Raw genomic sequence first — 24,194 nt, 5'->3', positions numbered from 1 at the left:
TTCTTCAACATATTTATCTCATAAAATTCATAAATTGAACTTCAAATGTTGGAATCTTAAAACAGGGACTAAATAATCTTAATCTTTCATCAAAAACTCGATAACATGCACACATAATTGAAAGAAGCAATCTGCAAAATCATGCAGATTTACAATTTAGGTTTTGAAACGTGTTTTTTTTAAATCAAATCGGGGGCCACAGATCCATATGTCACGGATACCCCCTAATGCTGTCCTAAATCATTACGAAACAATGCATAGATGCATTTTTTCAAAATGTAGCAAATATGTTGATTCCAAAAATTTCATTTACAAATTTTGTCAAACAGATGGCATGCAAGCTTGAATCTACAGCCATGAAAAACAAATAAAAACATAGAATTAAATTATAATTACTTATGTATTGTCTAAATGCTTTTCTAAATAATTTCATCCATTGTAAGTGAATTGAGAATTTTTGGATTCATCAAACATTATTTTCATTCAATTATTCCTACAAACACATGGAAAGCATACTAACCTATTTTAATACATAATGATTGAAAATTACCTCAATGATTCTCTTTGAAACTCTTGGTTGGCATATTTTTTTTCATTTTCATTTTAAGGGCTGATCTAGTGAATCCTCTAGGTATATTTCAGGTATGCATCCATTTCCTACTCTGGCAGGCTACAAGTTAACACTTATCCATGCATAATTATTAAAAAATATATATCATTTCCCATTCAGGTATTTTGTTAAACACTTTGCAAAATATCTTGAAACTCTTTCTAAAACATGCCTCTAACTACCTGAAACAAAACCATAACACATGAAACTCTTACCCAAGTCCTTCGGAATTTCTTTATTGCAATTACTTGTAGCAATATTTGCCTTTCCTTTCTGAAATGCTACAATACCAAGGTTAGTAAAACAAACTACACCAATAATAATTCCATAACATCTTGAGATCTGAACATCCATACATATAGACCACTCTTAGTCTTCATTTTCAACTAGCCAATAAGATTCCAGATAACATAAGCTTAAACCAAAACTAGATGGTTACAACAATTTAAATTTCTACTTTTTATTTTATGCTAAAGCTATACTACAATTTTAGGACAATGAACATATTCAACTCCAATCGCTAATAATATGATCCATCTTTGATCCCTTAACCAACTCAATTGAACCATCTTGTTTTCCACCCAACCATATCCAGCGAGAACTTCTTCCCCTAGAACCCCCTTAGTTGTAAGAGATCACAAGAAGTACCAAAATATAGCAGTAGAAAGAGATATACAAGGCAAGTTGAGGAAGATAAGTTTCGCTTCCTCCCAATACCACTCATGGTCAACTACACCAGGTAGAGCTATTTAATAATTTAGTTTAGCAATTTCAAATTCATTTCGAAAGAAATTAGATAATCTCCAAGTCTCTCCCTCTCATAATATTTTTTTTTTTAAATCTCGCCAACTCTTCGTATCACAATGCAGCTCTCCCAAGTGAGAATACATGAGACACATATATAGGAGGAGAAACAAATTCTTGTCATAAAGGAGGATTAATATGCATGCCTTGTATTCCATTTAGAGGAGTGTAACTCATGCCATTAAGGAGAGGTATGCATGCCTTAGTTAAGGAGAGTGTAACATATGCATTAAGAGAGCGTAAGAGGAATCTTTTATGACATGTCCTTAATGAGTGTAAGAGGAATCTGCCATTCTTTGATGAGTGCATAAAAAAGAGTGTAATGTATTTATTAAAAGAGAGAGACAGTTACATAGAGCCATGAGAATCATCAAGGAAAGAGAGGTGTGAAGTGATTGAGGAGATGAAGGTGACTTGTGATTCCCTTTTTAATAATAATATTATAGTCTCATAAAAGATAATAGTAATATTAATAATATTAATTGAAGGTGATTTACTACTTTTGGAAATTCATACTTGAGATGCTAGACTTTACTTCCTATTTTTAGAAAGTCACTCCAAAATTGTCAGAAAGAATTTATTAACGGAATTCATCCATGAACTTCCCATGAATAGTATTTTTCTTTCATAGAATAGAGATTCTGCATCCTTATTTCATGTGCCTCTATGCCTTAGTAGATCGGGTACTCTGCACCCTGATCTACTCCAAGGATTCCAAGATTCCACACCTTGATCTTTTAAATATTTAGGACTCTGTGTCCCAATCCTTTTATTATAAATCCAAGACTCCACGTCTTTATCTTTCATGAATTTGGGACTTCACTCCCTAATCTTTTTATTATAGATCCAAGACTCCACGTCTTTATCTTTCATGGATTTAGGACTCCGCACCCTAATTTCCATGGATTCTCATTTACTATGCTTTGAAACTCCACGCTTCACCTTAAGGTATTAATTGTGAGTTCATACCCATCTGATGGATCGTTGGTACGGTCCAGTTCCAGTTCCATTTTTTTAGATATGTAACTTTCAATAAACTGCTAAACATTTCAAAGTAAGTATACTTCCATTTTTAATATTGTAAAGGGGGTTTTGGTCAAATTTTGGGGTCAAGATCTAAATAAAAGTCACACATTTTGGTAAGGAGATTGAGCTACAGAAACCCTTGATTGACGATAGAGTGTCATATGAAACCAGCTCACAAAAAGATAGAAAAGGTAGATCAACGACTTAAAAATCAGCCTCTTCGAGGGGGCAACCTCCTTTACATTACACAAATGAACAATTCTTGGATGACACAAATGACAAGACCTCCTTTCTATATATAGGAGTCTAAGGGATCCCAATATAATTAGAGCCTACATAACAATAATATTGTAGGGACACAACAATAATAGTAGTGGGATTATATGGGGCATAATAATAACAACATTGGGACTATATGGGCACAATACTACAATAAGGGGGTTGTACTAATAACAATAAGGGGTTATACTAGTAGTATAGGGACCTAACATGCCCCTCTCCTTCAAAAAGTGTTGTCCTCAATACTTGAGTAGTTCTGAATGCTTTTGTATAAAATTCTCATCCTCCCATGTGGAATCTTTAGCGGGTAAGTTCTTCCACATGATGAGATACTCTAAAATTGATCGATTCCATAGCTGTCGATTTCTTGCTTTTGTGACTGCTTCTGGTTCCATTATGGATTTTCTTTCCTCGTCAAATTTGTTGGTGTCTGAGTGTGAATAAACTATTCAACCCTTTCCTACATTAATTCATCAATCCAGGTGTGTACAATTTTCAAGGTAACACGCAAGGTATATGCAGGGGCAAGGTTACAACCTTACATCAACCAAGGATTCGTGATTAAGAAATCAAAACATCGTTGTAACAGTAATAGAAATTAAATCACGGAACTTAAAAGGCATTCACAACAATCTATAAAGATCTGTAATAGCAATAAATAAATAACACAACAAGTAAAACAACATACATAAAAGGAAATACACAACACCTGATTAGAAGAGCAGGCCCAACTCTCTGATCAGGGCTGCGTTAATTTACAGCTAGAGATAGAACAACAAAATTGCTTGTATTTTATTAATCTATAAAGAAGTTGTTACAATACATATCTCTGCACGGCTAACCCTTTGCATAGGAATAAAACCCCTTTTATACAATACATGGGTAATAACATATTCCCCAAAACCTGGCAACTAAATGCCCAAAATATACAACAGTTTAGAACAGCACTAGTTGCCGAGAGAGCGAGAACAAAAACGATCCAAAATAGGCTTGAAAACAGCTACGAGTTGGTTATGTTGTCTCAGTGTTGCCGAACAGCTGCTATGAATCATGGAACTACTGCTACATGCTGTGAAAGTGATACCTATTCACCGGAATCTACGGACATAACAAGTTTTAGTAGTTCGCATAGGCAAAACCCTCGTGACTTTACTTCATCAATTAAATATTCCAAGAGACATTAGAAAGGAGGGTTACCTCATAGGTTTATCATAATAAATGCATGTCAATTAGTGCAAAAAGGATGAAAGGATGGGTGGAAATGTGAGGAAAAGATAAGCAGATTTGGTGCCCAACATCTCCCCCCAACTAGCCTTCTGCATGCCCTCATGCAACTCGCTACCTCTGCAAGTTTTGGTTAGATCAGCTGTGATCCATGTGGAGCTAGGCGAGATCTTATTCTTCTACCATGTTTGTTCTGGGGACCTTGTATCCCTCTGAGAGAAGGACTTCCTTCCACCAATCATCTGGTACATTATATGCTGGGGTATAGTGCTCTGCTGGAAACCAAATGATGGGGAACCTAAACCGGATTCCCATCCACTGGACCCCACATGTTTGGATGCATGCCACATATCTTGGCACTCGACTTAGTGCCCGTGCAAAATTTGGTGCTCCAAAAGGTTCCCTATTCCGGACAGATGTGGGTGACATCATCCACCTTTTCTAGCAACTATCAAGGGCCTCATCTTGGAACGTGACTATTTTTTTGACACAAATATCAATGCACCACCTCTGTGTCCTCAGCATTCATTCTCTATTTCCCTCGATCTCTAAAAAGGTGGTGTGCTTATTGTACATAGTTACTTACTGTTTGTGCTCTCCTCTCATCATAAGAGGCTTCATGTTTTGATTTGACTCAAATGAATTGGAAGCCTTCTTCCAGTTTATCTGATTGAGAGTGTAGGAGGTAAGAGCCCTTACATGAATGTCCCCCACATATGGGACTGGATTGAATTCTTTGTCTGCACGCAGCAGGTATCCATGCAAACAAAGCTCACACATCAAGTGTTGGGTTGTTAAGTCATGGATTCTCAATATATGAAGGAGCTGTACACCATCCTTGATCTCATGACTAATCTCCTTCTTAATGCTTTCCAAACAAAAGAAAATAAATTTCTCATGCAAGAACAAGGCATAGCTAGAAGCAGGAGGGCGACATGCCATTACCTCTTGTGCCAGGCTGAACATCTGTTCTTTATCAGCCTTCAATTCCTTCACTTGTTCTTCTAACCATTCTACCTTGAGCTATTTCTTCACATACCTCAGCCATAATATGTCCACGTGCTCTACATATTCGAAAATAGCTTTGGACGCCTGCTACTGGGCTCTTTCTACCTCATTTTGGTAGGCGACTATAGTGGATTTCCAAGTTTGAATCTCAGGTGTCAAAGAGAATTCACGGCCTTCGAACAAGTGCTCGATAGGGTCTGTTTGAGTAGCAACAAAGGTCGTCAGCACATTGTCTACTTGTGTTTTTGCCTTGGCCACCATAGCATTGGGCTCCTTAGCCCACCGTTTATACTTCCTTACCTATTTCTTGAGTTGATGCACCTGATTTCTCATCCTCCGAACCTCTGTTTTCAACCACATCGTATCCTTGAATTGTAGTTGGTATTTCCTTTTAAAAGGCGACCTCTGTTGCTCGCACAGTTCTATCCACTCCTGCTTAACAGCCACTTCATCTGGCTCTACAGCTGGTTCGACAGGTAGTGGATTACTCAGAGGAATGCCTTCTGGCCCTTCTGTTGGGTTCTCCTGCCTCGATTCCTCTCCCTTGATTACTTCTTTCTTGACAACCACCTCAACCGGCCTTGCAGCTGGTTCATCAGGTGGTGGATTACTCAGGAGAGTATCTACAGGTCCATCTATCGAAACCGTCTTACTTGGTCCCCCTTCCTCAAGAGAAGCTTCTTCCTTCTTAACAATTACCTCGACCTACTTCGGAGCTGTTTTGGTAGGTGGTGGGTCAACCAGAGGAGTATCCACCGGCATTTCAACAGGAATCTCCCTTCCTGGTTCCCTTATTTTAGAAGCACCTGCTTCTTCCTCTCCTCTGGGTTCCACAGCATCTGCCCAAACAATGCCTTCATCACCCGGCTGTTGTTCTTGTGGTTCTGCGGGGTGTTCTTCCTCCCTCTGTCCTTCGGGATGGTCTTGCTGGGAGTCCATAGCCAACAGACTAGCAGCAATCGGACCTTTAATCGACCCATCAAACTTTAGAATAGGAGGAACAAAAACCTCCTTCTTTGAGCGTCGGGGAGAACGAGACACCCTTGCTCCTCTCGGAATGGAGGCACAGAAAGAAAGCTAAAAAATGTTTTCTACCTAGTCTATACCAGTCCCGACTATGACTTGAAGCTCTTTTCCCTGATCTGCAACAATTCTGCTCTGGATCAAGACGTCCTCGTGTGTGGCCTCCTATCTTGCGATTGAAACTAGTTCTTGTGGAATAGTGTCAGCCTCAGGATTTAATTCTTCCACATTTTCCTGAGCCGGATGGGTTGGTGGTGGTTTTTGTGTGACACCACTACCCGTATCCAACATTTCCTGAGTAGATTATGCTCACACTGTTTCCTCTGGCATGTTATTAAGAAAGCTGGAGTCTTGTATGACCATGTCAACCCCATCCATTATGTCCATAATTCCTTCCTCTATCGGCTCCATGATCTCTTCTGCCTTGGGCCTCTCTTGCCCTGGTCCGTCTTCTTCCATTGGCCCCATAGTTGAGGCTGGTTCTTGTGGAACAGCCTCAGTTGTGGCACTAACAAATTCTTCTGTTTCAAATCTTTCCTCCCCTAGTCTGTCTTCCTCCATTGGCCCCACGGTCGAGGCTGGTTCTTGTGGAACAGCCTCAACCATGGTGCTGACAATTTCTTCCATCGGCTCCACAGTCGAGGCTGGTTCTTGTGGTACAGCTTCGACTGTGATACTGACAATTTCTTCCATCTCCAACTGTTACACAGTAATTTGTCACTGTCTCCCTGTCAGTCACCCTACTGTGTCGAGAATTCACAATAATCAAGTTCATGCCTTCTGAACTGGCCCAAAACCCACTTTTCCAAAGTTTTCCTCATCAGCGCGTCTGTTTCTAAAATATCCGCGATGACTGGCGGCTTGTAGTGTATTCAGTGCGCTGCCAGCGCGGAAGCACATCACTTTTCCGCGCTGGTCGCATTTCATGAGCCAGCGCACCTCTCCTTTGTATTGGGTTGCGCTAACATGACTTTCCCAGTTATTGAGGCGCGACATCAGCGCGTCAGTTACCTTATAATCCGCGCTGATCCTGTTTGGGCGAATTTGTTCCAACAGCCAGCCTTCCAGATTACTCCAGGCTTGGTTGTTGGCTTTGTGAGTATCGACTCCCTTCTATGGCATGTCTGTTCGACCCTTTGCAACCACTTCTCTTGAAGATAAGCTCATCCTTCCACCCTTTTAGGAGGCTCCTTCTCCTATATAAACTTCCACCATTACCATGAGCAGCTAGTTTGGAATAGCTTGGATTGTATAGAGCTTATAGTGCTCAGATTGCTGCTACTATAGGTATTTGGTGTGCTAGGTGTGGAAGTGATTGATTGCTTAGGGAAGGTTGTTTTGTGTTGCTTGTGTGAGAGAGAGAGTTGCTTGTCTTGGGAGAATCATTTCCAAAGGTGAATGCTTGAGACACTTGCTGACTGGCCCCTCCTGAGAAGGTTACCGACGTCAGAACATTTGGTTGTACTCTTCTTTGTTTGATTAATAATAGATGACTGCTATTATTGTTCCATTCTCATTTGTCTATGCAATGGTTAAATGTGAATTACATCTTTTCTGACTGATGTATAGTTGCTTTTATCAGATTTTACGCTTGTGTTTGTTCCCTCTTCGTGTGTGCAGGTATCTATTCGCGGGGATCGCGGAGGATTGTGACCAGCCAAAGCGAAGGAGCGAAGACAACATCTCTTCGTCAAACAACAGCGCTGGAATCCAAGTAGGTGCTCTTTACCTCTTGTTTAATTGTAATTAGGAACATGCATAACAACATTGTTTGATTGTTGCTAGACCCTTGCTGGGCTAGTAGGGATCGCCTCTATCCGTAGAGGGGATTTACCTCTCCAACAATTTGGCGACTCCGCTGGGGATCAGCCTTTTTGTCTCTTGTGTCCACTCTTTGTGCTTGAATTTGATTTTTCTCTCTTTTCGAGTTTTGGGGATTGTTTTTCTGCTTGTAGCCTTCCTGGGTCCATCTGGGAAGTGTCTTGACTGTTAAAAGACTTTCTACCTTTGGTTTGGGAGTTTTCTGCCTTGATTCTACTTGTTTTCACCTTCGTCGCGGTTTAATTCAGAACAGACGCGCTGACGTCGCACCCCTGTTTCTTTGTTATTCTTGTCATCGCGCCTGTACCATTAATAGTCGCGCTGACCTCGTTTTTAGAGACAGCGCGCCTTATCCGTGTGCTTCCGCGCTGACGTCGCACACCTGCTTCTTTGTCCTCTTTGTCATCGCGCCTGTGTGATTAATAGTCGCGCTGACCTCGTTTTTCTGAGACAGCGCCCTTTATCCGTGTATTTCCGCGCTGACGTCGCAAAGTTGCTACAGGCCTCCTCCTGTCAGCGCCGAGTTGCTGAAGGCTACCCGCGCTGATCCTGTAGAATTCATTTTTGTCCAGATTAGCCTCCTGAACTTGTTGCTTTAGCTTTCCCCTCTTCTCTCCACTTGGTTTGTGACTTGTTTTTCATCATCTGAACTCTGAGCTGCTTGCTTGCGAAGTCTTGTCCCACAGGGTTTCGTTTTGCTCATTTTTTCGGTTTTGCAAATACCTTCCTCTTTGCTTTCGCTGCTTGGTTTGTATTTCCACCATCACTTTTACAGCTGCTGGATTGTGTTGAATCTCTATTTGACTGGTTGGGACTCTTATCCTCCGGGTGTTTGCTTTTCTCCATTGATTTCGCACTCTAGCCCTAGGGCATCTAGTGGCCGTGTGTGTGTCAAGCCTTCCATAGGGATCTTGTTTGCTTGTTTGACCAGCCAACTTCAGATTTGTTGTTGCACTTGTCTAGTGATTGTTGAAGTGTTTTTGGTCGTGTTTCCGAGTGGTTTTCGCTTCCTCCTTGTTTGAATCCTTGCTTGCCTTGACGAGCGTATATCACATAGCTCGTGCGGAATTTGGTTTTCCTTTTGATTTGGGAAATCCCTTTTAGATGTTTTGGGAACTTTGTGTGCTTTCATTAAGTGATTAGCTTGGTGTTCCGGTTCCTCCAAATTCATTTAGATGCTTTGTGCCATTGAAAGAAAATCAAACTAGTAGCTTTGCTTTTGAGAATTGAAAAGGAAAAGAACGTTTCGTTAATTTGCATTTTCAAAAGAAAAAGTTTCCTTTCCTTGCTTTTAGCTGCATTAGGTTGTTTGATTGCTTGTATTCATTTTGTTTGAAAATCTCTTTACCCTTTCGTAGCTAGAATTCATCGAACAAAATGGTTTTCTTTGGCATGTAGTTTGCATCTAGGTAATTGTGAGAGAACATACGATAGAGCCTGAAATCGAAACTTAATTTCAAGATCAACTATAAAATGAACCGAATGAATCTAAAAACGCATTGGAACTAAACGCAAACATCTAGAGGTCTAGGTTAGAGATGTGTTCCAGCGTCTTTAAACATAGTCACTATTGTTTCACATTATGGTTGGGTGATTCCTCCTTCTGTGACTCGACAGTGGTCTAACACGGACTGCGCTCCCACGAACCGTCGCGTATATAGGGAGACCCCACTAGGCTTTTATCCTTTATCCATAGGAAGCCGAGTCTGCCGCCTTGTGAACCGTAACGCACCGAACACAGCATTCGGGAAGATTGACTGCAGTACAGAAAGTCCTTGGCTCTCATACGATTGCTGAGGTGTATAAGCAGTTTTACGGGTCGCTTGGTAAACCTTATACCTAGAGTCTCTAGAGCAGTCACTTTTGATCCTTTTCGGACTCCCTAAATGAAAAGGTTCCTGTGAGCGTCTTGTCACTTCGTGCTCATTAAACATTCGAAGGAGACTGGAGTCATCTTTTCGTCCTTTTCTCGACTCCTGAAACATGAAAAGGTCAAGTTTGGTTCTTGTGTCTTAAAATTAATTCGGCCACGATAACATCACCTGATTAGATCTTGTGTGCGTTAGTTTTGAGTAGGGTCTTTATCGTTAGTTTGCTTTAGGTTTTCTAAGGGGTCTTGTCATCCTGGCTGACCCGTCAACTCCCGGTCCAAGTGATCAAGGTTCTCCATCTTCTGTTGCTCCGGAGGTACCAGTTGTACGCGGTACTCTTCCCATTGTTCCGAGTATCCAGCCTATCAACGTACGTGCCCCAGGCGACGAAGATTATATAGAAGATTGGAATCCTATCTGGGAGCCTGACAGCGATTATACCCCTCGTACTCCTCTCGGTATGTCGTCTCCAATGTCTACTTCCCCCATGGATGAGACAGCTTCCAGCATAGGCGAGACGCCCATGGTGACAGACATTGAGACTCCGATCCCGGCTTCCTCCCCGCTCCCTCCACGATATCAATCAATGAGGGATAGGATAGCCACTAGAATTACTTCTACGACTATATGGGATCCTAGTCTTATTGCCTCCACCGGGCCCTTTGTTTTGCAACCTCTTAGTACACCTCTTACTTCAGGGCTTAACACGCCCGTTACCTCAGTTCCCACCAATCCAACCGTTTGTGTAGCACGCTCGACTCCGGTCATCAGTGCTGTACCAGCATCCTCATCTGTAAACCCTGAAGCTGGGCCCTTTCCTGGTGGCATTCCAGGAGCAGGGCCGTATGATGCCCCGAGGCCTGGACAGCCCAAGGCTCCACCAAAGCCTTCTGTTGATGGAGTCATTGGTTCTGTAAATTCGTCATCTAAGAAATCGGCCGCGAACCCTGGGAAGCAGAAACAGAACGCCTCTAACGAAAATGCTCCTCAGGGCCAATCTATTTCTGGGACTACCTCTGAGGTAAATGCCATCCAGTCCACCGCGGCGGATAAATCCTCGAAAGGCAAAAAGAAAGGGAAGGCTAAAGATAAATCCGGACAGCCCAAGCAGAACCCTCCTAAACCTCCCTCTGAGGAAGGAGCTAAACGAAAGCCTAAGTATCCTTGTCTCATCTGCGAGGAGGATCACTACACCAAGGATTGCCCAAGGCGGTCCGAGGTTAGTCGACTTTTGAAAGGTGCTCCGGGGCCTCCTGCTGTGCTAAAAGAGCCTTTCCCTTCCCAGCAGACGCATCAGGTGGCAGATCCCTCTCAATCCTCTTCCTCGTTCGGTTCTCAAGTGTTCATGGCTGGAACGATTCCCATCCATGTTTCAACTCGAGCGAAAGATTATCCATCTCCAGCCGGGAAAGAGCCGGAGGTTCCCTCCAGCGCTCCTCCGTCCAGTTCTGGCCCCCTTCACATCGAACGGCCCAGCACTGAGATGATTCTCCGACCCCCTCCTAAAGGTGTACTCAGGAAGTCATCTTATAACCCCAATGCTCATGCTGCCCAGCACTATAGCATTGTCGAGGACTTAGCTCAGGCTCCGTCTGCTATGTCCACGTTAGAAGTCCTCCAGAGCTGCCCCTCCCAGAGGAAGTCCTTGCTATCAGCGATTGGTGGCATAGACCCGGCAGATTCGGATTTAATTTCTTTTGATCTCGAGGGTTTCACACAGAGACTGCCTCATCAGGTGGCTTTCCTTATACAGGTCCTCATCAACGGCAAAACGATCCATCGTACAGTCATTGATGAAGGTGCCTCAACCTGCATCATGTCAGTTGCTTGCTGGAAGGCTATTGGTTCTCCTGCTCTGAGCCAGTCTCCTACGACCCTGGAAGCTTTCGATGGAAGAGAATCTCGTCCATATGGTATCCTCCCGCGATTGCCTATCTCTTTAGAAGGGAAAACCGTAGAGGTGGAGGTCGAAGTTGTTGACGCTAATCTCACTTACAACCTCCTCCTTGGACGAAGCTGGACATATGCCATGCAAGCCGTGGCTTCCTCCTTGTTTCGTGTCGTTCGCTTTCCCCATCAAGGAAGAATCGTCACGGTGGACCAGCTGTCCTTTTTTGCTTCCTCTTCTGAAGGAAATGTGCCATTCGTGGAGCATACCTCAAAGTCATTAGTGAGTGTGGGTGCTGGACTATTCAAAGATCCCTCCTTAATGGGAGTCTTTCCCCTCCCACCTCCGAATCTCGCCCCTGTTAACATGATTTCAGTACGTTCTGATCCATGGGTTCTTCCTCCCTTGAATCAGGAAGACTCTTGGGGTGATATGATGCCGTTGAGTCCTGCCGAGCTCAACTACATCGAGATTGTCACTGCATCGGCTCCCCCTCCTGAACCTGCTTCTTCAAGCAGTGTTCCTGATTCATATGATCATTTCCCTTGGCTGGGTGATGAGGCCACTTCGGATCCCCTGAAGGAAACATTTCCCTCCGATGAGGCCATCATAGAGACTATGTCTCTCGAAGAGCTCCCTTGGTTAGATCACCACCATCGCTCTTTGTTTCTCCCTCCACATTCGGAAATGGTCGCATGTCTCGAGCGGTTTGCTTCATGTGTCTCATCTCCGCCTCTCCAAACACCTGTTCAGCTATATCAAGTGTCTTCGGAAGGCAATATGGGTAACATCACGCAGACCCAGGCTATCGACATCTCTGTCAAACCAGGGATTGTCGAGAATATTTTCATTGGAGTCACATGCACTCCTGAGGAAGTTCAACTTTATACCGCTTTATTTCGTGAATTCCGTGATGTCTTCGCATGGTCTTACGAGGAAATGCCCGACATCGACCCTAGTATTGTGGTGCACGAAATACCTACTTATCCAGGCGCTAAGCCTGTTCGTCAGCGCTTACGTCCAGTGCACCCTCGAAAGGCTGCAGCCATCAAGGCCGAAGTTGAAAAGCTTCTTCGAGCTGGTTTCATCTATGCCATTCCCCTCATAGAGTGGGTATCCAATATAGTCCCTGTGAATAAAAAGCAGGGCACTATCCGGGTCTGTGTTGACTACCGCGATATCAATCGTGCCTGTCCAAAAGATAACTTTCCAACGCCCTTTATTGATCAGCTTATTGATGACTGCGCAGGAAGTGAGATTTATTCGTTTATGGACGGCTTCTCTGGTTACAACCAGATCAACATAGCCCCCGCAGACCAGCATAAGACAGCTTTCATTTGTCCTTGGGGCACCTTCGCTTATAAAAAGCTACCTTTCGGTCTCAAAAATGCCGGTGCCACTTTCCAGCGTGCGATGACGTATGCTTTTCATGATATCCGACACATCGTACAGCCTTACCTGGATGACCTCCCTGCTCATTCAGCTAAACGTCAAGACCATCCATCTCATTTACATGAAATTTTTCTCCGCTGTCGGCACTACCGTATTCGACTCAATCCCCATAAGTGTGTCTTCTGCGTAGAATCTGGCCGACTACTCGGGTTCATCGTCTCCCGGGAAGGCATCCGTCTGGATCCCCTCAAAGTCGAGGCCATTTTGAATCTTCCTCCCCCTGCCTCTTTGCAACAATTGCAGAGCTTGCAGGGTAAAGCTAATTTTCTCAGACGATTCATTCCGAATTATGCCGAGGTGGCTAAGGGTTTCACACGGTTGTTAAAGCGAGACACACCCTTTCGTTGGGATGCTATCGCCCAGGAATCTTTCGAGCGCCTTAAAGACCTCCTTGTCTCAGCTCCGCTCTTAAGACCTCCGAACTACCACCGTGATTACACTCTCTATCTAGCTGCCGCTGACACCACCATCGGCATGGTTCTAGTGCAGGATGATGATGCTAGCACCAAGCACGTTATCTATTATCTTAGCCGCAACCTTCTGGATACAGAAACTCGCTACGCATATGTCGAGAAGTTGGCATTGGCAGCTGTCTGCGCCGTCCAACGATTCCGGAATTATATCCTGTTGCGCACAACGACCGTGATCTCTGATTGCAACCCCATGACCTACATTTTGTCGCGTCAGCTGCTGGGGGGCAAATACTCGAAGTGGATTGTAATCCTCCAAGAGTTCGACTTGGAATTCACTGCGACCAAGTCTAAGAAATCTCTGGTCTTTGCTGAACTGCTCTGTTCCTTACCATCTCACTCTGCACCATCTCGTTCGGAAGAGCATATCCCGGATGAAACATTGTTTCTCATCAGCACCCTCGACCCGTGGTACGGGGACATTATCGTATATTTACAGACGTCTTCCTTCCGTCCGAATGTATCGAAAGATGCTCGACGGCGAATTCGTCACCAAGCTCAACCCTATCGCATTTTGGGCGATACCTTGTACCGCCTCGGCGTTGATTCAGTTCTACGCCGTTGCTTGACTCTCGAGGAGGCTGAGCGGGTGTTGAATGACTGCCACTTCGGCGCTTGTGGCGGCCATATGTCCGGATATGCTACCGCCCAGAAGATCCTCCGTGCTGGTTATTTCTGGCCTTCTATCTTCAAGGATTGTATCCTTGCTGTACGTGCATGTCATGAATGCCAGGTTTACCACCGGAAGATGCGTGCACCTGTTGCACCACTACACCTTGTTGTCACCGTAGGTCCATTTGCCAAATGGGGCATCGATTATACGTCCTGTAACCCTCGTTCGGCCGGGGGGCATGGATACATCATCGTTGCCGTGGATTATTTCACCAAGTGGGCCGAAGCGATGCCTACACTGAACGAAGACGGTTACACAGCGGCGCAGTTTTTATTCAATCATGTCATTACTCGTTTCGGAGTCCCTCAAGCTATTGTCACGGATCACGGAAAGCACTTCCGAAATCACATGATGACGGAACTAACGACCCAACTAGGCTTGCGGCAAGATAGTTCGACACCGTACTATCCACAATCTAACGGTCAAGTCGAAGCCGTGAACAAAGTTTTGATCACTATGCTTCAACGCACCGTCAATACGCACAAGTCTAATTGGCATCTGATGCTGTTCCCAGCCTTGTGGGCCTACCGGACTTCTGTGAAGGACGCCACCGGTTTCACTCCGTTTCAGTTGGTCTATGGACTGGAGGCTACCCTTCCCGTCGAATGTGAGATTCCTTCATTGAAATTAGCTGTCGAGTTGCTTCCCAACACCACTCCGGTGGAGGAACGGCTTCTGTACCTAGAAAGGTTAGACGAGACTCGTCGTTTAGCTTCTCTGGCTATCGAAGCACAAAAGAAGAGAGTCAAGGCTCACTTTGACCAGAATATTCATCCTCGTTCCTTCGTTGAGGGAGATCTAGTACTGCTCTACGATCAAGCTAAAGATAAGCTGGGGGCAGGAAAACTCGAATCCATGTGGCTAGGTCCCTATATCGTAAAAAGAGTTTTACAAAAGGGCGCATATGAGTTGATTGATACGAAGGAAATCCTCTTGACAAGCCCCGCAACGGGCTGTATCTGAAGAAATATTATGCATGACTTCGTGCACTCACTTTGTACATACGCGTGTTTAGTGTGTTTTGTGTGCATGATTTCGTGTTTTGCTTTGGTGTGAAGACGTGTTTGCCTCTTATTGTGTTTTCTTCTTCTTGTGCAGATGTCTAGTGCACCTTATGTTGGTTTCGCTGATGGTGCCTGCCGTAGTACTTGCAATTTGTCTTCTGCGGCATGGGCAATCTATGATCCTCACGGGGAGTTGCTAGATCTTCAAGGAGTCTGCCTCGGTCGTACCACTAATAATGTTGCTGAATACAGTGCCGTAATTGAGCTACTAGCCGAAGCAGTTGATCTCGGCATTCGAGCAATGATGGTAAACCTAGACTCCCAGCTTGTCGTTCATCAACTCAACAGGCGATATTCCATCAGAGACCAATGTATCCTAAGGTTGTATCTACGTGTCAGATTGTTAGAAAGGAATTTTGATTATATCACATATCAACATATTCCGAGACGATTAAACACGTTGACTGATGCATTGGCAAATCATGTGTTAGACAGACATTTGCGAAATAGATAACATCATACAAGAAGACATAGAAAGCATAGTAGAGTAAAGCATATGTAAATAAGATATTTCCTCAAGCATAGTTTGCATGCGTGCTGTGTGTGCTTTTAAGCTTGCATTAAAAACATTAAAATATATGGGTCATGTGTTGTGCAATTCATACATAAGATCACATTTGTACTGAACACTTGCATAACATAAACAAAACATCATCACATGTAACAAGATCCATCCAAAAATCGGTATGTATATATATATATATCGCGTGGCGCACTGAGGCGCTCAAAAATAAGTGTATGTGTCAAAAATAAGAGTCACTGTTCTCCATACATTCGAGACATATGTTTCTCAAAACATCAAAAGGAAACCTAGGCGACTACTGTGCTGGGTTGTGCTCTCTATAGCACACAGCTACTCGTGCCACCCGCCTCAACAAGCGGTGCACCCTAGGTGCCACCCCCACTGTGTGGATCTGGTGCTCTATGGGAACCTCCTCGACTCCCTGGTACTCTGGCACACCCTCCAGCAAACCCTCAAGGTTGCGAGCTATCGCCTCTGAAGTATCAACTCCTGGAGGGACTAAGGCCAGGGCTCTAGCTCCTTGCCCCTCTCTCCATGCCTCTGGGGCTAAGCCGATGGGTCTAACGGGTCCCACATCTGTGCACCGTGACATTTATCAAGACATGTACATAAAAAATCAAAAAACATTAAAACATTTAAAAAAGTCAAGTGTCATACCTGCATCATCCCAATGCTCTCCTGCGGGCAGTGGCATGTCAGGATCGTTGCGGAAGTCCATACCTGCGTATGGCCAGTCCTCAACAAAAATGATCTGCTGCTCCAACCACTCTCGAAAGATCACTCCCCAAGAAGCTGGCCGGCCACCACCTCCGCATGGCATAATGCGAGCCCATCGAGTGGCCCTCATCTCCCGGGGACCTCTAGGTGGATCCACGGCCATAGTCTGCAGCCGCATGGCTGGCACCCGCTCCAGAATGAGTGGGAGTAAGAGCGACCCATAGCCAAACTATTTCGTCTCTCCGCGACGACAGTTGCTGAGTTGCCTCTTCATGCTGTTGGTCACCGTTGTGGCCCAGTCAAACACAGTAGGTTGTAAGCACTCAAGAGCTAGCAGCAGGTGGGTCTTCGAGGCCTCATGGTTGGCTAAGCTTCTCGCTGCCCGGGTCACCATAAAAAGGATGGTGCGAAGGACTATATCTGTCATCGTGGGAATTGACACCTTCCCACTCCGCGTTTTCTCTGCCTCTGGACATACTCGAGCCATGAGTTGGTCGAGAGTCTCGCCGCTGGGCCATTGCCCCTCCAGAATAGGCCTTGCACCCCGGTGCGACAATTCAGTCAAGAAATATATGTCCATGTGGTCGAACTCAATGTCTTTACTGCGGATGGTAAATTTGCCGTCTATTGGGTTCCATGACCAGATCAGGAACTCAAGTAAGTCATGATGAGCTCTCAAGCGTGGAGTCAGGAAGAATTTTAGAAATCCGCACGCCCGCATGGCATCTCGGCAATCTGCTCTTGCAAAAGCGGCTACATCCTCAACATCATGGGCCCTCTCTTGCCACTGAAAGGCCATTGCATCCTGCATAAAGATTAAAAAATATTAGAGTGCTGGCTACAAAAGTTTTCACGTTCAAAAACTTAAAAAACAAAATTTTGTTGCGCCAGCGCGGCTGTTTTTAAAACAGCCGCGCTGACAATGGCAGTGCTTTGTATTTTCTCCAGGTCAGCGCGGAAGAACACGGGTTTTCCGCGCTGACCCGGAAGGTGGTACGTTCAATTCTATTCGATCAGTGCAGTCCCGCGCGGGAAATCCGCGCTGACCGAGAGCGCATCACCGCTCCAAAAAATTGCCAAAACGGCCAATTCCCACCGTTAAAATGCTTAAAAAAGGACTCAAAAGAGAGCGCATGGCAAGAGGAACCTACCTGGAGCAAGCCGTTCGATGAATGGTGTCCGCACGGGGAAGAATTCGCTCCGTCAACTTCCCAGCTTCACAACGTTCTCAAAGGCTCAATATGGTAACAATGGTAAAAATGACTATTTACCCTTCTATTTATAGTAAAAATGGCTTAATTAGCTATAGATTTTACAAATGTGGATTTTATCATGCTTTTACCATGGATTTAGCACTTCTGTCAGAGTCTTATAACATGTTTCAATATGTTTTAACATGTCGAACGGATTTATGCGGGTATTTTTATTGTGCAGGTCCTCAGAATTGAGGGAGTCATAATGGTCCTAAAATCACTTGGTTCCAAAAAAAAAAAAATGTTGTCTTTGAGCTCTTTTCCGACACGAAACAAGAAAAGATGGCCGAGCTTCCTTTCAGCTCGTTAAAGGGAACGAGAGGCGGTCATTTTAAGCTCTTTTTCCGACCGTGTAACTTAAAAAGATTGCCGGGTGCTTGTCGTTTCGCACTCGTTATCGGCTCTAAAACGACGTGTTTCCGACCGCTTTTTTACTTTTTCGGGTCGAGAACACTATTTACGAAAAGTACTCCTCGATCGTAATGGTCGGGCGGTTCTTTCGAGCATAGTTTTATACTTTTTCGGGCTCGAGAGACACAACTGTACGAAAAAGGACCCCCCTGGAGTCTCCTTTTCCGCTGTCTTTTCAGACTCTCTAAACAAGAAAAGACGTCGAGTTTTTCCTTTGTCAGGCTCGTTAAACACTGGATGACATCGGACATTGTCGAAATGACACTCTTCAAGCATATGCTATCCCCGTCAAGCTTGTCATCCAAAAATAACCGGGGTACCTGCCAGAAATGGTGGGGAAAATGGAACTGTAATCGTAGTCGTGTCGGCAGTATGTCGCTCTTGAACATGGCACTCCTCTGCTTCGTGTCTGGGTGGGCCCATCTCATCTTGTTTTTCACTGGCCTCCGTGGGTTTGGGTTATCCTATTTGACCTCTCATCTGCTCATTGCCATCATTACCATACCCTCTGCTCATTTGATGTCAAATACTGCCAAATCCGCTATAGTGCCGCCGATATGTTCAAGAGAAGTTGACCTCTGCAATAATACAACCTCCTCTGATACCTCACACAAATCATTTTTCCTCTGTCTCGTGTCGATGATGTGGGAAACATTATGGCCCACCTTCGATCAAGGTCACTTCCTGTCGACTTCAGCTCATTATCCGGGAAGGTGACTTAGAGACTCCCTTTAGGTGCCTTAGAGCCTGCATGCCTCAATGGCAGGTTCTTCGTGTTCGACGTGAGGTTTTCATCATTGGCCTCCGATCGGATGATTCTGCGGGTGTTCGACACCGGCTCATTGATTCACATGCCGCGGATTGTACCTATAGTACCTTGAGGGCCATCGTCATTATTGGTGGTACCTCTCGCGTCTGTTAACAGTTTTCATCATTGACTGGTAATCAGACGATGTTCATGCATGTTCGACTTCAGCTCATGTATTCACATGCTTGAACTTGTACTTTGTTCAGGTCGGGACGGAGTGCAAGACCCTGGATCCCTGTCTGTTATGGTCCAGGTTGCGATTTTGTGGATGATCATTACATGACTCATTGATGGATGGCTGCGCCCATACCTGAGTCTTCATGGATGGCTGCGACCACACCTTGTCATTATTTTGGTCTCTTTAGTTGGGTGGCTGCGTCCATTCCACAGACCTTTTCGCATGTCTTTCGGATGGTTGCGCCCATGCCTAGACTGCATGTACTTGATTATCAGAGATATTCGGTCCTTCCTGGTGGTGTTCCAGTTCGGCGAATGTTGTAAAGCATTTCACCCCTCCCACTCTCTCGGTCTTCATGCTTTAGGGGGCATCTGTTACACAGTAATTTGTCACTGTCTCCCTGTCAGTGACCCTACTGTGTCGAGAATTCACAATAATCAAGTTCATGCCTTCTGAACTGGCCCAAAACCCACTTTTCCAAAGTTTTCCTCATCAGCGCGTCTGTTTCTAAAATATCCGCGATGACTGGCGGCTTGTAGTGTATTCAGTGCGCTACCAGCGCGGAAGCACATCACTTTTCCGCGCTAGTCGCATTTCATGAGCCAGCGCACCTCTCCTTTGTATTGGGTCGCGCTGACATGACTTTCCCAGTTATTGAGGCGCAACATTAGCGCGTCAGTTACCTTATAATCCACGCTGATCCTGTTTGGGCGAATTTGTTCCAACAGCTAGCCTTCCAGATTACTCCAGGCTTGGTTGTTGGCTTTGTGAGTATCGACTCCCTTCTATGGCATGTCTGTTCGACCCTTTGCAACCACTTCTCTTGAAGATAAGCTCATCCTTCCACCCTTTTAGGAGGCTCCTTCTCCTATATAAACTTCCACCATTACCATGAGCAGCTAGTTTGGAATAGCTTGGATTGTATAGAGCTTATAGTGCTCAGATTGCTGCTACTATAGGTATTTGGTGTGCTAGGTGTGGAAGTGATTGATTGCTTAGGGAAGGTTGTTTTGTGTTGCTTGTGTGAGAGAGAGAGTTGCTTGTCTTGGGAGAATCATTTCCAAAGGTGAATGCTTGAGACACTTGCTGACTGGCCCCTCCTGAGAAGGTTACCGACGTCAGAACATTTGGTTGTACTCTTCTCTGTTTGATTAATAATAGATGACTGCTATTATTGTTCCATTCTCATTTGTCTATGCAATGGTTAAATGTGAATTACATCTTTTCTGACTGATGTATAGTTGCTTTTATCAGATTTCACGCTTGTGTTTGTTTCCTCTTCGTGCGTGCAGGTATCTATTCGTGAAGATCGCGGAGGATCGTGACCAGCCAAAGTGAAGGAGCGAAGGTGGCATCTCTTCGTCAAACAACAATGCTGGAAACCAAGTAGGTGCTCTTTACCTCTTGTTTAATCGCAATTAGAAACATGCATAGCAGCATTGTTTGATTGTTGCTAGACCCTTGCTGGGCTAGTAGGGATCGCCTCTATCCGTAGAGGGGATTTACCTCTCCAAACCTTCCTTGCTCTGGTTATTCTTCTTCCATCGGCTCCACAGTCAAGGCTAGTTCTTCTGTAATAGCCGCGACTGTTTCTTCCACTTCAAGCTCCCTTCCTTGCTCTGATTCTTTGGCCTCCATTTCCATCTCCTCCGGCTCTTCTTGATCTACGTATTCATCCTCCACTGCAGGTTCCTCGTTCATTCCTTCCGGCTCCTCTTCCCTAGCAATTATAATAGCTACTATCTCTTCTTCTGTCAATTCCCAGAATCTTTCCCATGGAATTTGAAACCGGGCTAGTGCATGCGTAACTAGTAGTTGAACCAACCCATGATTGGTAATGACTGTTGCTAACACCCTGAAGTGGTACTTGAATATAGTGGTGTACTTCCCTTTGCAAGTTATGTATTTCATTACAAAACTTGCTACATCGCCCCATTGATGTGGTAATGAATTCCGGTCATACCCATGGCCTTTTTGGACGACGCTCTCACCAGCTTGCAAAAATGCTTCAGGGAACTCTGGGAGGGAGGTTCTTTGTGAAAACCATCTCTGTCCCTACTGGGGTAATCCACTAACCTCTGTGATAGCTTCCTTTGTGACAGGGATTTCTATCCCTCTAACCCGTGAGCTCTCTTCACCCAAGTTGAGTGCGAATTCTATTTCAATTCCTTCGTCGAACCCCTGCAACCTGTCGAGATAAACGTCCAAACCTGCATTAACGAATATTTTCCACACTTCCCTGTTGTTGCGGACCAATGTGGTATCCTCTGGCTCATGATGCACAACCAACCCACCCATCACTGTAGAAATAGTAACAGCATGGTGGACGCAGTCGACTGTTGGGGAGAGAGTAGCAGCAATCCACACTAACAGCGGCAATGGTAACAACATGGTGGGGGTGTGAGGTAAAAGGGCAGTGAAAGTGGTCGGTAGATTTTGAAAAACTCAACGAATGATGGTGAATTATGGCAGTACAATGGAATAATTACAGTAATTAATTTCGATGCATTGGGAAAAGACCGATAGGTTATTGGCATACATAATTCAAATTCCAATGCGTCGTGGCCATTATTACAAAATCACGGTATTTTTGGGTTATTGTTCGCATCAAATTTAGTAATGATGTATCATTATTATAGTTTAAGTACGTCGTCGTTTATTCATGATGGGACCCCCCAACTTAAATGTGACTGTCTGTGGCACGTATATGTCTCATTAATGGAATATTTTAATTGAATTCGTAAAAGTCAACGGAGGTATACCTGGTGACCTACCTGGTGGTGGAGTAACAACAAAGTAACTGGCAAAGTAACAACAGCGTCGGAGTAATATTAGTGGCGGAGTAACAACATCAACGGAGTAACATCATCTGACACTTAGAAAAATTTTCAGGAGTAACAACAGTGGCCGAGTAACAACAGTGGTGTATTAACAACACCGACGGAGTAACAACATCAGCGGAGTAACACCACTGGCGAAGTAACAGCACTGATGGAGTAACAACACTGGTGGAGTAACAACACCGATAGAGTAACAAAATTCAACACTTAGAAAAAATTTCAGGGGTAACAGCAGTGGCGGAGTAACAGCAGTGGCAAAGTAACAACAGTGGTGGAGTAACAGCACCAGCGGAGCAACATCATCAACAGAGTAATAGCACTAGTCGAGTAACAACACCGACAGAGTAACAACATCAAATATTACTTGGAAATTTTTATTTTAGCTCCTCCTTTTCATATTTTGATCATTATCCCTGCAAAAGACAAACAAGTAAGTAGTAACAACATATTATTATTATTATTATTATTTTTAGAAGGAAGAGAGAGCATTCTCTACACCAACAACCATCAAACCAGATTTATCAGAGAGATGTTTGATGAAGGCATCCTTAGAAGTTGGATGGTGGTATAATTTCAGACGGTGTCCATTCACTAAGAAAGAAGTACGAGTATCATCTATTGTAACCAATCTGACTGTTCCATTTTCAAACACAACATCCACTTCATAGGGTCCCATCTAGCAAGTGTGAAGCTTTCCTCTAAAATCTTTGAAATGGGAGTCATAGAGCAATCCACAATCTCCTGTATGAAGCACCTTGTTCTTGATAAATTTTCATGCCACGTCATTCTTTGTTGTTAAATAGCAGTAGTTTTCTGGACAACCACTGAATGGATTTCATCTAACTCTTTGAGTTGTTCCATTCGGTGTTTATGGGCTTCTCATAAGTCTAATCCTACTTCCAAAGTTGTTCTGAGCGTGCTGATCTGAAATTGTGTTGGAAACAAGGGGAATTTCCCATAGACTAACTCAAATGGTGAAAACCTAGTTGTACTCTGCCATGTTGTCCTATATGCCTAGAGAGCTTCTAGAAGTTTCTGAGACCAATCCTGGCAATGGCTTGCTATAGTTTTTGTCAAGATATTTTCCAATATCGTGTTTGTACTTTCTACCTGTCCATTCGCTTGGGGTGGTAAGGAGTTGTCACTCTGTGTTTAACCCCATATTTCTGCATAAGCCTTGCTATCATGTGGGATGTGAACTGTGCCCCTCCATTTGAAACAATCTCCCTTGGAGTACCATATTAAGCAAAAATATCTTCAAAAAGAAAATCTGGAACCACCTATTTTGTTGCTTTCACAACAGCTCTGGCTTCCACCCACTTAGTCACATAATCAGTCCAGACTAGAATGTGAACCTTTTGATGAGAAGGTGGGTTGAAAGGTCCAACGAAATCAATTGCCCACTTCTCAAAAGGTTCGAGGACTCCCTGGGGTTGTAGTGGCATCTCGTCTGATTTTCTAGGCTGTCCCATGTGTTGACAACTGTCACATCTTTGGACATAGTCTCGAGCATCACGAAATATAGAAGGCCAGTAGTATCCCATTTGCATCACCTTGTGGCATGTTGTTTTATCTGCAAAATTTCCTCCACAAGGGCCATCATGGGCAGCCTTCAATATATCATATATTTCATCCTTAGGTACACAACACTGAATTTGCTAATTAATCCCTGTGTTAAAAAGGTACCCTGCCATCCATGAATATTGGGTACTATGATGAATAATTTTCACTATTCCCCGTATGACAAGTGATGAGGTACCTTCCCTGTAGCAAGATAGTTAGCAATATCTGCATACCACGGAGTGTTAGCAGAAATTTCAAAGATATGCTCATCTGGAAAACTATCTTCTATGGGTGTACCTTCAACATTATTTTCTAGTCTAGACAGAAAATCAGCAACCACATTGTCCTTTCCTAGTTTATCTACTATGGTAATGTCAAATTCTTGAAGTAACAAAAGCCATCTTGTAATACAACCAGGAGTAATGGGTTTATTCATCAGATACCTGATTGTTGCGTGATCAATATGTACAAAGGTGGGATACCCGGTAATATAATGTCAGAACTTGTTGATGGCATAGATGATGGCAAGGAATTATTTTTCAGTCACTGTGTAGTTTAACTCAGCAGGAGCCAAGTTCTTACTAACATAGTAAACTGCATATGGTACCTTGTCCACTTGCTATCCCAAAACTACCCCAACTGTTGTCTGAGAGGCATCAACATGAATATGGAATGGTAATGTCTAGTT

This window comes from Pinus tabuliformis, chromosome 9 (assembly GCF_031772625.1).
Source record: "Pinus tabuliformis cultivar Carrire ecotype Pingquan chromosome 9, CPIR1, whole genome shotgun sequence".
NCBI classification, from domain to species: Eukaryota; Viridiplantae; Streptophyta; class Pinopsida; order Pinales; family Pinaceae; genus Pinus; species Pinus tabuliformis.
Note: the sequence above shows the minus strand (reverse complement) of the source record.